The sequence below is a fragment of the Arvicola amphibius genome, chromosome 9, assembly GCF_903992535.2.
Source record: "Arvicola amphibius chromosome 9, mArvAmp1.2, whole genome shotgun sequence".
NCBI lineage: Eukaryota > Metazoa > Chordata > Mammalia > Rodentia > Cricetidae > Arvicola > Arvicola amphibius.
The window spans coordinates 112,517,361-112,529,134 of NC_052055.2; positions in this window are offsets into that span (position 1 = coordinate 112,517,361).

An 11,774-nucleotide genomic window follows, 5' to 3' on the forward strand; every position below is an offset into this window, starting at 1 on the left:
ATGTTTCTTCCTTCTCTTTAGTCTCCAGCTTGTACTCCCATGTCTTACATGACATGACATATGAACAGTGAATACTTGTGTAATTAATGATATATTGAAATTTAATTACCTAATTCTCTTGCAGGCATAGTGATGAGCTCTTTGCTCATTGCTTCATGAACTGACTCATGGTTTAAAATAATTGGAGCACTGCCAAAATGAACTGAACAATTCCATGGTATTTTAGTAATTTATAAATTGCAAAATGCGGTCTGGATTCATTCTCTCACAGGCTCTACTGGGATTGGATGTATTGCTGTCTGCTTGTGTGACTTCTGGTGTTATGGTCTTTAGGTTCATGGGTACATGATCTAGGTTCCATCACAACTGACCTTCAAGGAATGCTTAAGATTTCTTATACTCACTCATAAGTGGGTTTTAAACATAAAGCCAAGAAAACCAGTTCACAAATCACAATTCCAAAGAACCTAGACAACAATGAGGACCCTAAGAGAGACATACATTGATCTAAGCTACATGGGAAGTAGAAAAAGACAAGATCTCCTGAGTAAATTGGGAGCATGGGGCTCTTGGGAGAGGGTTGAAGGGGAGGGGAGAGGCAGGGAGAAGAGCAGAGAAAGATGTAGAGCTCAATAAAAATCAATAAAAAAGATTTCTTTCCTCTGAAGAAGGAATGTTCCACAAATTTTAAGTAATATGAGTTAAGGTATGACTTTCTTTGGAACTATAATTTCCTAAGACTTTGAAAGAAAATTAAAGAATAATAAACACTTAAGGTTCAAGGCATAAAAATATGGTTGTTTTGATATCCAGTATGAGTTGTATCTGAAGAAAAGAACAAGAGAAAATATTGTGTTTCTAAAAAGTATGAGGGTTCACTGGGAATTTATTGCATTCACAGGTTAATAAGAATGTTACAATCTTAGGAATCAGGGGTGTTTGCCCAACAGAATTTATAAGGACATTCTATATAGATGATCGATATTTCAAAATATGAACCAAGCTAATACTATGACATACTACTGTGAATGGCTGTTGTTGAGTGTAATTCATATTGTATACAGAAGTCATTAGCCTGCAGATCGCTTCTTCACCCATTGCTAACTGTGAGATACGAACAAAAAAGCTTCTACAAGAAAGTAAATGCTAAAGCCAGACAGAAGAATTTCGCTCATGTTCTAAAACATGAACCCAATTTAAAACACTTCTATTTATGGGAACCAGTGCAGGAAAAATGTGTGCTGTAAAGTTCCTCTTCTAAAGACCCCCGCTGAGATTTACAAAACTGTTTGCCTTCCTTCCAGTCAAGGGAAAACTATAGAAATTCACCTTTTTTATACAACTCAGTCTTTATGTTCCTTGAACTGGCTTAAAGATAAAGCATCACAAATGATTATATAAATGTTAAGATGTAAAATGAATTATTAGACTTTGAATTATGATAAACATATAATTTCATCTCAATATTCTTTATTGCTAATAGTATTGCAAAGAGCAAGCAATGGACTGAGAGTCAGATTTGGGTTTTAATAAGAGGAATTTCATTGAGAAACATTCAGTGGGAATTGGTATATTAGGTAAAACTCAGACACTTCTTATGTTTCTAACAGATCTTAATTCAAAATTTCAATAATTTTACCTAATGTGTGTCCTTTAAGTAATAAAGATGGAGTATCTGAATATGTCTTTTCCTAATGAACTCGACCACAGTAGAACATAATACAAGGATCCTGTTCTTAAAGGATGCAATGCGAACACTACAATGTGCATCAGAGTAGTTCAAGGGTGAGGGATCGAATCTTTGGGATTTACAACTCAGCGTTTCAAATTCAGGAAAACCAAACAAACAAAGCTAGCTACTTGTACTTGTTTTGCAGTCCAAACTTATTTGTTTAGGCTTGTCCTGGTGCCAGCGTTTATTTCATGCCAACAAGGATAAAACAGAACAAAGGGAAGACAATAAGTATAGGAAGTGTAGAACTATTCTCCACAGGCCCATATTGTCTCAGAGAAATTTCACTGTTACTTTCAACTTTGTCTTTTTAAAGTCAATTATAAACATTCCCAGAGGTGGATCTAGCCAGCAGATCTCATTTGACAGTCGCCATCGTTGGCATTGCGATTCTCTTGTCGTGAGAACACGGTGTGTCCTCAAACAGATTCTGTACCAGTACCCAGGCAGGTCTTGAAGCACAGCTACTTCAGGATCTCAGGTCTGTCTGTCTATCCTCTGCACATTATCACATGACAGTTGGCTTCAGCTTTTTCTTAGGGCATCGACAACTGATAGTGGGGGGAAGGAGATGTCAACAGGCTCGTTTCTATCTGCAGTGTTCATAATAGGATGCCAATCTCCAGTACTGTGCTGTTTAGGAATTCTGTGACTTACTGCTGAGAACTCCATACTGTGCTCTAGGTTGCTGTACAGATACCAGGTGTGCAGCTCTGAGTATTTGCCTAGTTTATCTCAGGAAGGGGAAGAGTGCTCCTGATGCTAATAGGCTTCAAAGTAAGAGCTGTTCTGTAAGAAAAGGACACACACTCAACAGCAGAGAGTGATCTCCTGCGGAGCATAGGTAGGGTGCCGGGCTGTTGCCATGGCGAGCACGAGGAAGTCATCAAACCAATCAGATAGATCCACAGCTACCAATCTTGTGAATGCTGGAGATAATGTTTGTAAGTTTTCATTCCAATGCATATTCTGGGGAATGAGGAGAGATGTCTGAGTCTGAACACTTGTGTGACGTCACTCTATTTGCTGGGAATTAAAGAAAGGGGTAGTTTCTTCATAGAGCCTTTGGAGCTCTGTACATTTTATGTCTCATTCTTTTAAGCTTCTCCCGAGTTTGGGAGAGAGGTAGGCATGGGGTGTGAGGCCCTGTCTCTTGCTGTCTCTTGCTCAATACTTTTGGACTCTAGTATTAAGAAGCCAAGACCAGATGTGGACCATGAATATTGAACCACCAGAAACATAAGTTTTTATAAAAACTTTCCCTTTTTAAGTAGCCTGAATAGGGTGTTTTGTTATAGAAAGGAAAAACTAATGCACAGGGTAAAATAGTTTGATGTGCATTATATCAAAGCTTTGTATCTTTTGTCCAGATAGTGGTTATACATTTGTAGGAAAGCTGTGGACACTCCAGAAATGAACAGTAAAAGGACAATGGCTCACAGAAGAACAGACAGATGTTCAGAGATGTAAGTATAGTGTTAAAAATTAGTGATGAATAGCAGTCACAAATTAAAATGATGCTGCATCTCATTTTATGTTAGAGTGGTAGTTATTTCAGGTTTTAATTGTTGGGAGCAGTGAGACCCCAGATCCTGAATTTCTTGTAATTCCCTGATCTGAGTGCCTACAGCTGCTCTGAGCACAAGACCTTCAGGAGTTCTGATGACAGGAGAGTGGTTTCTGGTGGGTTTGGCTGGGGTGTGGTTATATCTATATAATCTGCCCCCGAACACAACAAAGGGGACATTCTTGGGGAATTCAAGTATGACCCATGTCTCTGTCCTTCTGTCTGTGTGTGTCTGTGTATTTAAACCTCCAGCCCCCTTGCCCGAAGTTCAGTAACAGGGTTCAAGCACACTGAACGCAGACACGGGGGCACGGTGCATGGCAATTGGAGGTCTCCTCCGAGATTTAGACAATTGGAGGTCTCCACTGAGATTTCGGCATTTAATATTTTGTGGGGACAATTGAGAGTGGGGAGGGAGTGAAAAAGTACTTTGAGGGCTACCAAGCAAATGTATACCCACATTTTTAGGACAAGATAAAGCAAATAACATCTGCATTTTTTTCTGAGTACAGCATGCATATTTCAGTGAAAATATTGAAGACTAATTGTAAGATTAAAAGAGGAAGTATAGACGAATAATTTCCTATGAGACACTGTTCCTGTTGTTAGAGTTTTAGCCTGTAAGGAGATGAAAAACACTTATTAAACAAGAGGAAGGGTCAGTGCCATGTGAAGTGTAAAATGCCCCTTTGTTATGTATACTGAATGAACCAAGCCCATATCTGATCATATTCAGCAATACTGATTCCTCCACTGGTGGGCTGTTAAAGGGCCAAGACTAATGGCTCAGATTCACAGAGTCTTGTACACTGAGCTTTGGACACCTTATGTAAACTGACCTTCTAAGGACACACTTGGCCCTTTTCAGATTGTTGGCCGCTATAGCTCAGAGAGTCAGGTTGTGCAGTTTTCTGTTGTTTACAGAAATGTGAATTGATACCCTTCTCTCAGATATTTCCCATCAGAGGCTATTTCTAACAGAATGAAATGTTAAGTATCAACACAACGAAGAAGTTCTCTTGACTGACTGACTGTTAAAATTTTCTAGTCATTTAGTGCTGGTCAGGTTCTTAGGTCTTTCTGAGTTGAGGTTTAAAATAGCATCAGTCACATGAATAGCAATTGTGGAATATGAAAATCAGTCATATCTTCACCGATGTCACAGGATCTCAACAGATCTCCTTCTGTCTGACCCTAGTGTCTACTGGTGTGTTTTGGGAAAACACACTTGTACTTGAATTGAAGATCTCACCTGTGAGCTGCTAAGTAACGTTGCCATTGGCACACAACATCGCACGTCCATCAAATTCTCCTGTGACCCTTCTCACCAATTGCTGTTTTTGACAAGTCCTCAAAGAGTAGAGAGAGTTCAAAATGGATTGTGAGGAGTGGAAGCAAATAAATATGCAGAATGGAAAAGGCAAATGAAACACATGGGATTCATAGCCTGTGTGAACGGAAGGTGTCTGTTCCCTACTGCCTGACATCTAGCTCTGGGCACTGAAATTTGCTAATAACATGGAACAGGTATGAGTTCCATCACTTCCAAGAAAAAAAAAAAAACTGTAGGCTTTGACTCCCTGCTGTTTGCTATCTTTCTTTTCATTAGGCAAAATAATAATTCTTAATCAGAAAGAAGAGTGCTCTGTCATTCTGGATTCCAAGCAGAAAATAATGTGGCACTGAGCAGAGCCAACATTTGAAGGACACTTGGCTATGTGACTGAGGTACAAATACTTGCTGTTGTAAGCCATGGTGACTTCATTTGTTGGCTTGGATGTGGATTCTGGATGAATGTGGACTTTGTAACTTGTCTGTCTAGTTTTGGAGGAACACTTATTAGTGAATGCAGCTTAGCCCATCCTGGTCATTGAGTGATTTTAGTGTCAGAGGGATCTAAATGCCAGTTTTATCTTAGATGCAAAGGACATGTTGTGACCTCAGAAATGTCACCCATTCTTTCTCAGCTTTAATTAGTATCTCTTCAGGAAAGGTGTTATAAATGTATGCTTTCTTAAGATTCTATGAGAGGTTTTATAGGTTCACCATAAAGAATAACATATCAGATTAGATGCCCTCATTCCATACTGGCATCATTTATTTCACTTTCCAGGAATTCAAGTTTGGAATTTCTGGAGCAAACAGGTTCCAGGACATAATAGGGGAATGATGTATGTGGATGCCATGTTGACAGTCCTGAAATAGTTTTTCAGTGATAGACATGATGCGTGGGAAATGAACAAGCTCCGGACACATGCAAGTCAAATCTCAACTTTAAAAAATTTTTAGTTAGATAACTGTCATACAGCAACCAAATGAAACATGAAACAGTTTATGTTAAATAATGGTGTCTGTATAAAGGGAGAGAGGCGGCAGGGAATTGGAACTACACACGTAATTTAAAATCGGTGACGGTCAGTAAATTCAAAGGAACACAAGACCATTTACGTCCTTTCACCTGACGACTTTTCTCACTGTTCGCCAATCCTCCGAGTTCTCCAAAATGGCCAGAGCTCTAAGCTATAAGGCTTTTATCCTTCTAAGAAAAGTCCCCAATCTTAAGACTGTCCGTGCCTGAGAACACAGACTCTGTTTCCAAGCTATTTCTTGTTTTAGAAAGAAGGATTAGCGTGCTGGGCCAGATCCCTCTTCCTAAGGTTTGGGAAATTGAAAACTATTCATTTCAGTCTTCCCCATCTCTGTGAAATCAAGTTTTAGTTGTCTAGCCAGCTCTGGCTTTGAGATTTTGAATATTCTAACCCAATTCAATGTTTAAGTTAGAGTGTTTTTTAAAGCACCACTTTTGTTTACATACAAGATGAAATATTAAAATTCCAGATACATATTTAAACACAAACAGAACAATATCCAGGGGAGTGTGCAAAGCATCACAAATTTGATAAAAATAAAGATACAAGAATAAGGATACAAGTTAGCTTACCTTGATGTCTTGGTACAGTTAACAGTTCTTAATCCTGGTATTCTGTTAACGAAAATTATAATTTGAAAATCAAATGTTCTAATTGTAGAATTGGATACAAGTCGAAGGGGAGGATTTTCATATTCATTTTGAAACATGCTGCAATGTTACGAGACATGTAATTCTCATCTGTGTTTTCATTAGCTGTGTTTACACTGGTGAAACAGATGTAGTGAATTAAAATGTATGCTTTGGCTGCTTTATGAACTTTAAACCTTCAAAATTTCTTGGCTAAATCATGCTGTAGAAGAACCATTGGAAGAAGTAATGAGCATCTTGCCTCATCTTTTCTAAATACACTTCCTTTTGTTAATATAGGCTTTCTGGCTGGAGGAGTGCACGCTAGCTATAATAACTGTTATAGAAAACAAATGCTATACCAGAATAAAATCCAAGAGATCACTGTTCCCTACAATTTCTTCAACAGGAACTAAAGTACATAAAGATAGAGTAAACAAAAGAAGGAAGTGGGGGAAGAAAAATTTGCAATCAAAGTTTAAAAGCAATAAAGAAACTGAGAAATAAACTAAAACATGACAAGACCTCTCACTCATAGACTTGAAGAACAATGTCAAAGTGCCCTTACTGTTCAAAAATGATCTGAGGACAATACAATGCCCATTAGAATGCCAATGGAATTCTTTAGAGAACAGGAGAGGATGGGGGGGGGGGAGATGGTAGGGGAAGGGAGGGCAGGGTAGGAGAAGGGAGAAGGGGATAAGGGAAGGGAGGAGAGGAGAGAGAGAACAGATGAGGGGAGGGGAGGAGTTGAGAAGAAAGAGGAGAAAGGAGAAAGCATGAAAAGATAAAACAACCCAATCCTGAACAGAAAGAGCCAAACTGGAATCATAGTGCCTAGTCTGAAGACATCATGGAGCTTCACCCTGGCAATAAAGCATTTATAGATCAATAGTACAGAGGACAGAGGACCCAGAAACACATTCCTGCATCTTCAACCAACTGACTTTCAACATAGGTACCAAAAATACATGTTGGGGGAAGGACAGATGGACAACTTTTTCAGTAAATAGAGCAGAGAAAGTTATCCATTCATGTGCAGAAAAGGTAAATTTGATGCCTGCCTCACCTCTCACTTTGTACAATAATTAATTAAAATGTACTAAAGTCCTTAATGTAGAACTTGACACTCTGCAAATACCAGCGAGTAGAGGGACACAATCAGTGACCATGCGCTACACATTTAAGGGAATATCGATGAAATCAATCTATTTGTGCAATTAAGGCCCTAATAAGTTATAAGACTAACAACTAAGAATAGGAACACAAAGAAGAATAAGAACCAAAGAAAAGAGATGAGAAGAGGGGAGAGGCAGAAAGGAGAGAAGAAATGCCGAGTTAGGGAAGGAGGCACAGAAGCACGGAGGAGGCAGAGAAAGTGAGAGGGGAGTAGAGAAAGCAACAATATAATGAAATATGTATTATATAACTACATAAAACATATCTTGGTTAATTAAACAGTAAATAAAACAGTCTTATAAAATTCAATCTAGGTCCTGGCAGGATCACTCTATAGTTTAAAGGTCTTCCTGCTCTTACAGAGCACCTATGTTCTCTTTCCAACACCCCCATGGTGGCTCACAGCCGCCTTAAACTACAGTTCCATAGAATCTGATGCCTTCATTGGCCTCCATGGGCATGCAAGCACCCTTACGTACATATAGGAAAGACACTTGTTTACATAAAATAAGAGTAAATAAGTTTTAAAATTAGAATTAACAGAATTAAATTAAAAATATTGTCATTTCCTTCTTCATCCCGACTGTTTACCAATCTGTCCTGACCTCGGCAATGTACTTCGTGCACAATTCACCATCTCTCACTCAAACACTAGTTGTAGTTTCCAAACCCAAGCTGATAAAAATTGAAAAGCAGCAACAATAGTAAAAAGCAATGTGGTTTCTGCAGCAGGGAAGACAATTCCACCATCTGTTCACAGCGAGTTTCATATGAAAGCAAAGCACAGAAACACTAGCATGTCAGTGTTTTATACGGCATTTTTTTGTTAAAAGCATGAAATACTTATTAGTAAATGTACCCACTTCTCTCTGTGCACAAAGAGCTTGTGCTTGGAAGATGCCTTACCTTAAAATGTAGTGACATCCTTGTTTTAGGAGCTTTCCTAGATTCTGAGACAAACCACACTACAGAAGCAACTTTAGAGGAGAAGTTTCTGTTGCCCCATAGGTTGAAGGTCCCTCACAATGGAAAGGGCATGACGACAGGTGGCTTAGTTGGATGTGGGAACCCTAGGTGCCTGGTCATGGGAGGGGGTAGCAGACCATAAGCAGAGGGCTCACTCTAATGGCTTACCCTAAAACTTCCCTAACTCTTACCCTAAAACTTCCACCCTTACCCTAAAGGTCTCCCAAAAGAGTGCTACCTGCTAGGAAACAAATGTTCAAACACAGAAGCCCATGAGAAACATTTCACATTCAAATTATACCATTCCCGAAAATCCCATAACTTGAATATACTGAACCTTCCCAAAATTCATTGGACATAGGTACATCAACCTATACCTTACCTTAGAAGCAAAGCTAACTGTACACTGGCATGTGTTTAATTTTGTGATCACATGACTGTCTGCATCAAAGACTAGCTGCCAGTGTCTGGCAAAAGAGAGATTCTTATAATTTATACAAAATCAATATGACCTTTGGTTTGTGGAGATTTGCTTGGGGGAAATATCAAATTTCAAATCTGAAGCATGGATCCATTTCCATTTATGTTGCTTTTTCATCATAATAAATAAAAAGAAAACAAATAGCCATTGTACGTGCAGGATCATCTCTATTTTAAATCGACAAATCCCAAACACTGCTTGAATTTGCAGAGACCTCTTTGAAGTAAATATGATTTCCTTTTGGCAGCATACAGTTCCATAGGAACTGTTTGTTGAGAGTCATTTTTAGACTAAACCTGAAGACTTTCTTTCTGAGGGAGTTACAAACATGGTGGCCACAGAGCAAAGACATAGGAGATGGTGATCAGTGTTGACCACAATCTGTTTACCTGTTTCATCCATCACATTAAGTCAGTATTGATCTGCAGCTCTATGTAAGGCTAAACCTTCCTAATTTTATTTAAATGTTAATATCATGAGACATGAGGGCAGGCAGGGATTAGGAGGTGAATTGGTCTCTTTATAGTTTTCCTTGTTTTCCAGTCTCAGAAAAGAAATTCACTAAAGAAATGTAAATTATATAAGGTTGGGAGACATAAAAATATAATTTTCTTTTTCTTTTTTTAATATTTATTTATTTATTATGTATACGATATTCTGTCTGTGTGTATGCCTGCAGGCCAGAAGAGGGCACCAGACCTCATTACAGATGGTTGTGAGCCACCATGTGGTTGCTGGGAATTGAACTCAGGACCTTTGGAAGAACAGGCAATGCTCTTAACCACTGAGCCATCTCTCCAGCCCATAATTTTCAGTTGGTAATACAAGTTAGAATAGAAAATGAATTAGGTGCAACACTTTGGACTCACAAAGATAGGATAGATGGAGTATTTTCTCTGGATTTATCAAATGTAAATGGACTAGACATTGTTGATGTACTTAATGTTTATATATAGTATAAAATTATTATACTTATTATATATAGTACAGTTATTCTTATTTTATTTCTAACATTTATTTTATTTTAGACAAAAAAGGGGAAATGTGGTGATATTTTGTTTGTGTTTTAACAAATAAAGCTTATTTTGGTCATTCCAGGAAAGCATAGACAAAGGAGCACACACTCCCAACCGGTCATATCCTGATGTTCAAACGAGTCTGATTTTGATAGTCATAAGCTGAAGAAAATTAAGACAGGGATGTCTGGGTGGAGGAATCCAGACCCTGTTAGATGTGATATATGAGAAAGCAATGCTAGAGTTTGATGCAAAACCCTTAACCTGGTGTAGAAACGTCTGTTTCTGTATCTCTTTCATTGCTTCACCGCTTCCCACTCATTTGCAGTCTGAGACGCTCAGAGTAATAACTACCCTACAGCAGGAAGATGTGTGCCCCTTCGTCAAATCAGAAACTTGGCTAGTCTAAAACTGTTATCAGTCATGAAGTTAGCATTGTTGAGGTTCCCTTTGCAAAACACATGAGGACCCTGTGAAGAATACTTCCCACTCTTGTAGCTTTTGGAGTGAGGGGATGATCCAGTGTCTTCACCTGATAGCTGATCAGAAAAGTCGTATTGGCTCTGGGCTCTGATTCTTCTTCATGGACGGGCTCTGTGGGAGCCTTCTCAGCTTGGTCGATCACCTTCCTGGACCTGGGGGGAGTTGGGAGGACCTTGGTCTTAGCATAGAGTGGGGAACCCTGATGGCTCCTTGGCCTTGAGAGGGAGGGAGGGGAGGTATGGGTGGAGGGGAGGGGAGGGAAGGGGGAGAAGGAGGGGAGAGAAAGGGGAGAAGGAGGGGAGGGAGGGGGGAGGAGGAGGGAAGGAGATGGAAATTTTTAAATATAAAAAAAAATAAACCATGAGAAAAAAAAAAAAAAAAAAAAAAGAAAGATCATGATTGAAATGTCTCTCATACTGGCAAAATGTTGGGGTGTACCATGTAGCACAGGTCAGTGGAAGAAAGAAGACACTCAATGAAGTGAGAGAATAAGTTATGTCTCAATGTGCTCAGTGGTAAACATAGGAAATGTCCAGGGACTCCTCTGGCTGTGGTAACTGAGTACAGTCCTCCTCCCCTCAGCAGAGGGAGTGTGGGGTGAGAAGCACACTTAACAATGAGGACCCTAAGAGAGACATACATAGATCTAACCTACATAGGTAATAGAAAAAGACAAGACCTCCTGAGTAAATTGGGGCCATGGGGACCTTGGGAGAGGGTTGAAGGGGAGGGGAGAGACAGGGAAGGGAGCAGAGAAAAATGTAGAGCTCAATAAAAATCAATAAAAAAGGAAAAAAGATTCTAATATGACAAATTCAACTTTGAACACACTACAATCTATATCCCAAGAGATTCCCCAGAATCCAGACAAACAGAGAGCTGGAATATTTGAGTGTAGGAGAGGCATATGCTGACTAGTGTTTAAACACATTCGAGGTGTACGAAAATACATTTTTAGTAGAAAAAATGATCCTGTTTTGTGGTCATTAGGGGAAATTCCTGCCCATTTGTTTTCTTAATTGCTGTTCCCAGAAGCATGCATTGGGAATCATGCTATAGAAAGCATGCAGTGGGAAGCATGCTGTAGGAAACATGCAGTGGGAAGCATGCTGTAGGAAACATGCAGTGGGAAGCATGCAGTGGGAAGCATGCAGTGAAACGCAACTGCCCTGACAACAGCAAATGTACTGTTTACCTCTTGAAACACCAAAGGCTATATTTTGCCATTTTTTTTCTGCTCTTAAATAAGATATTGGAAGCTAGGAGTCATGACACATTTGGGAGGCGGAGGCAGATGGATCAGGAGTTCATGGTCACCCTCAGCCAAAGAGAACACTAGAAGCAAACCTGGC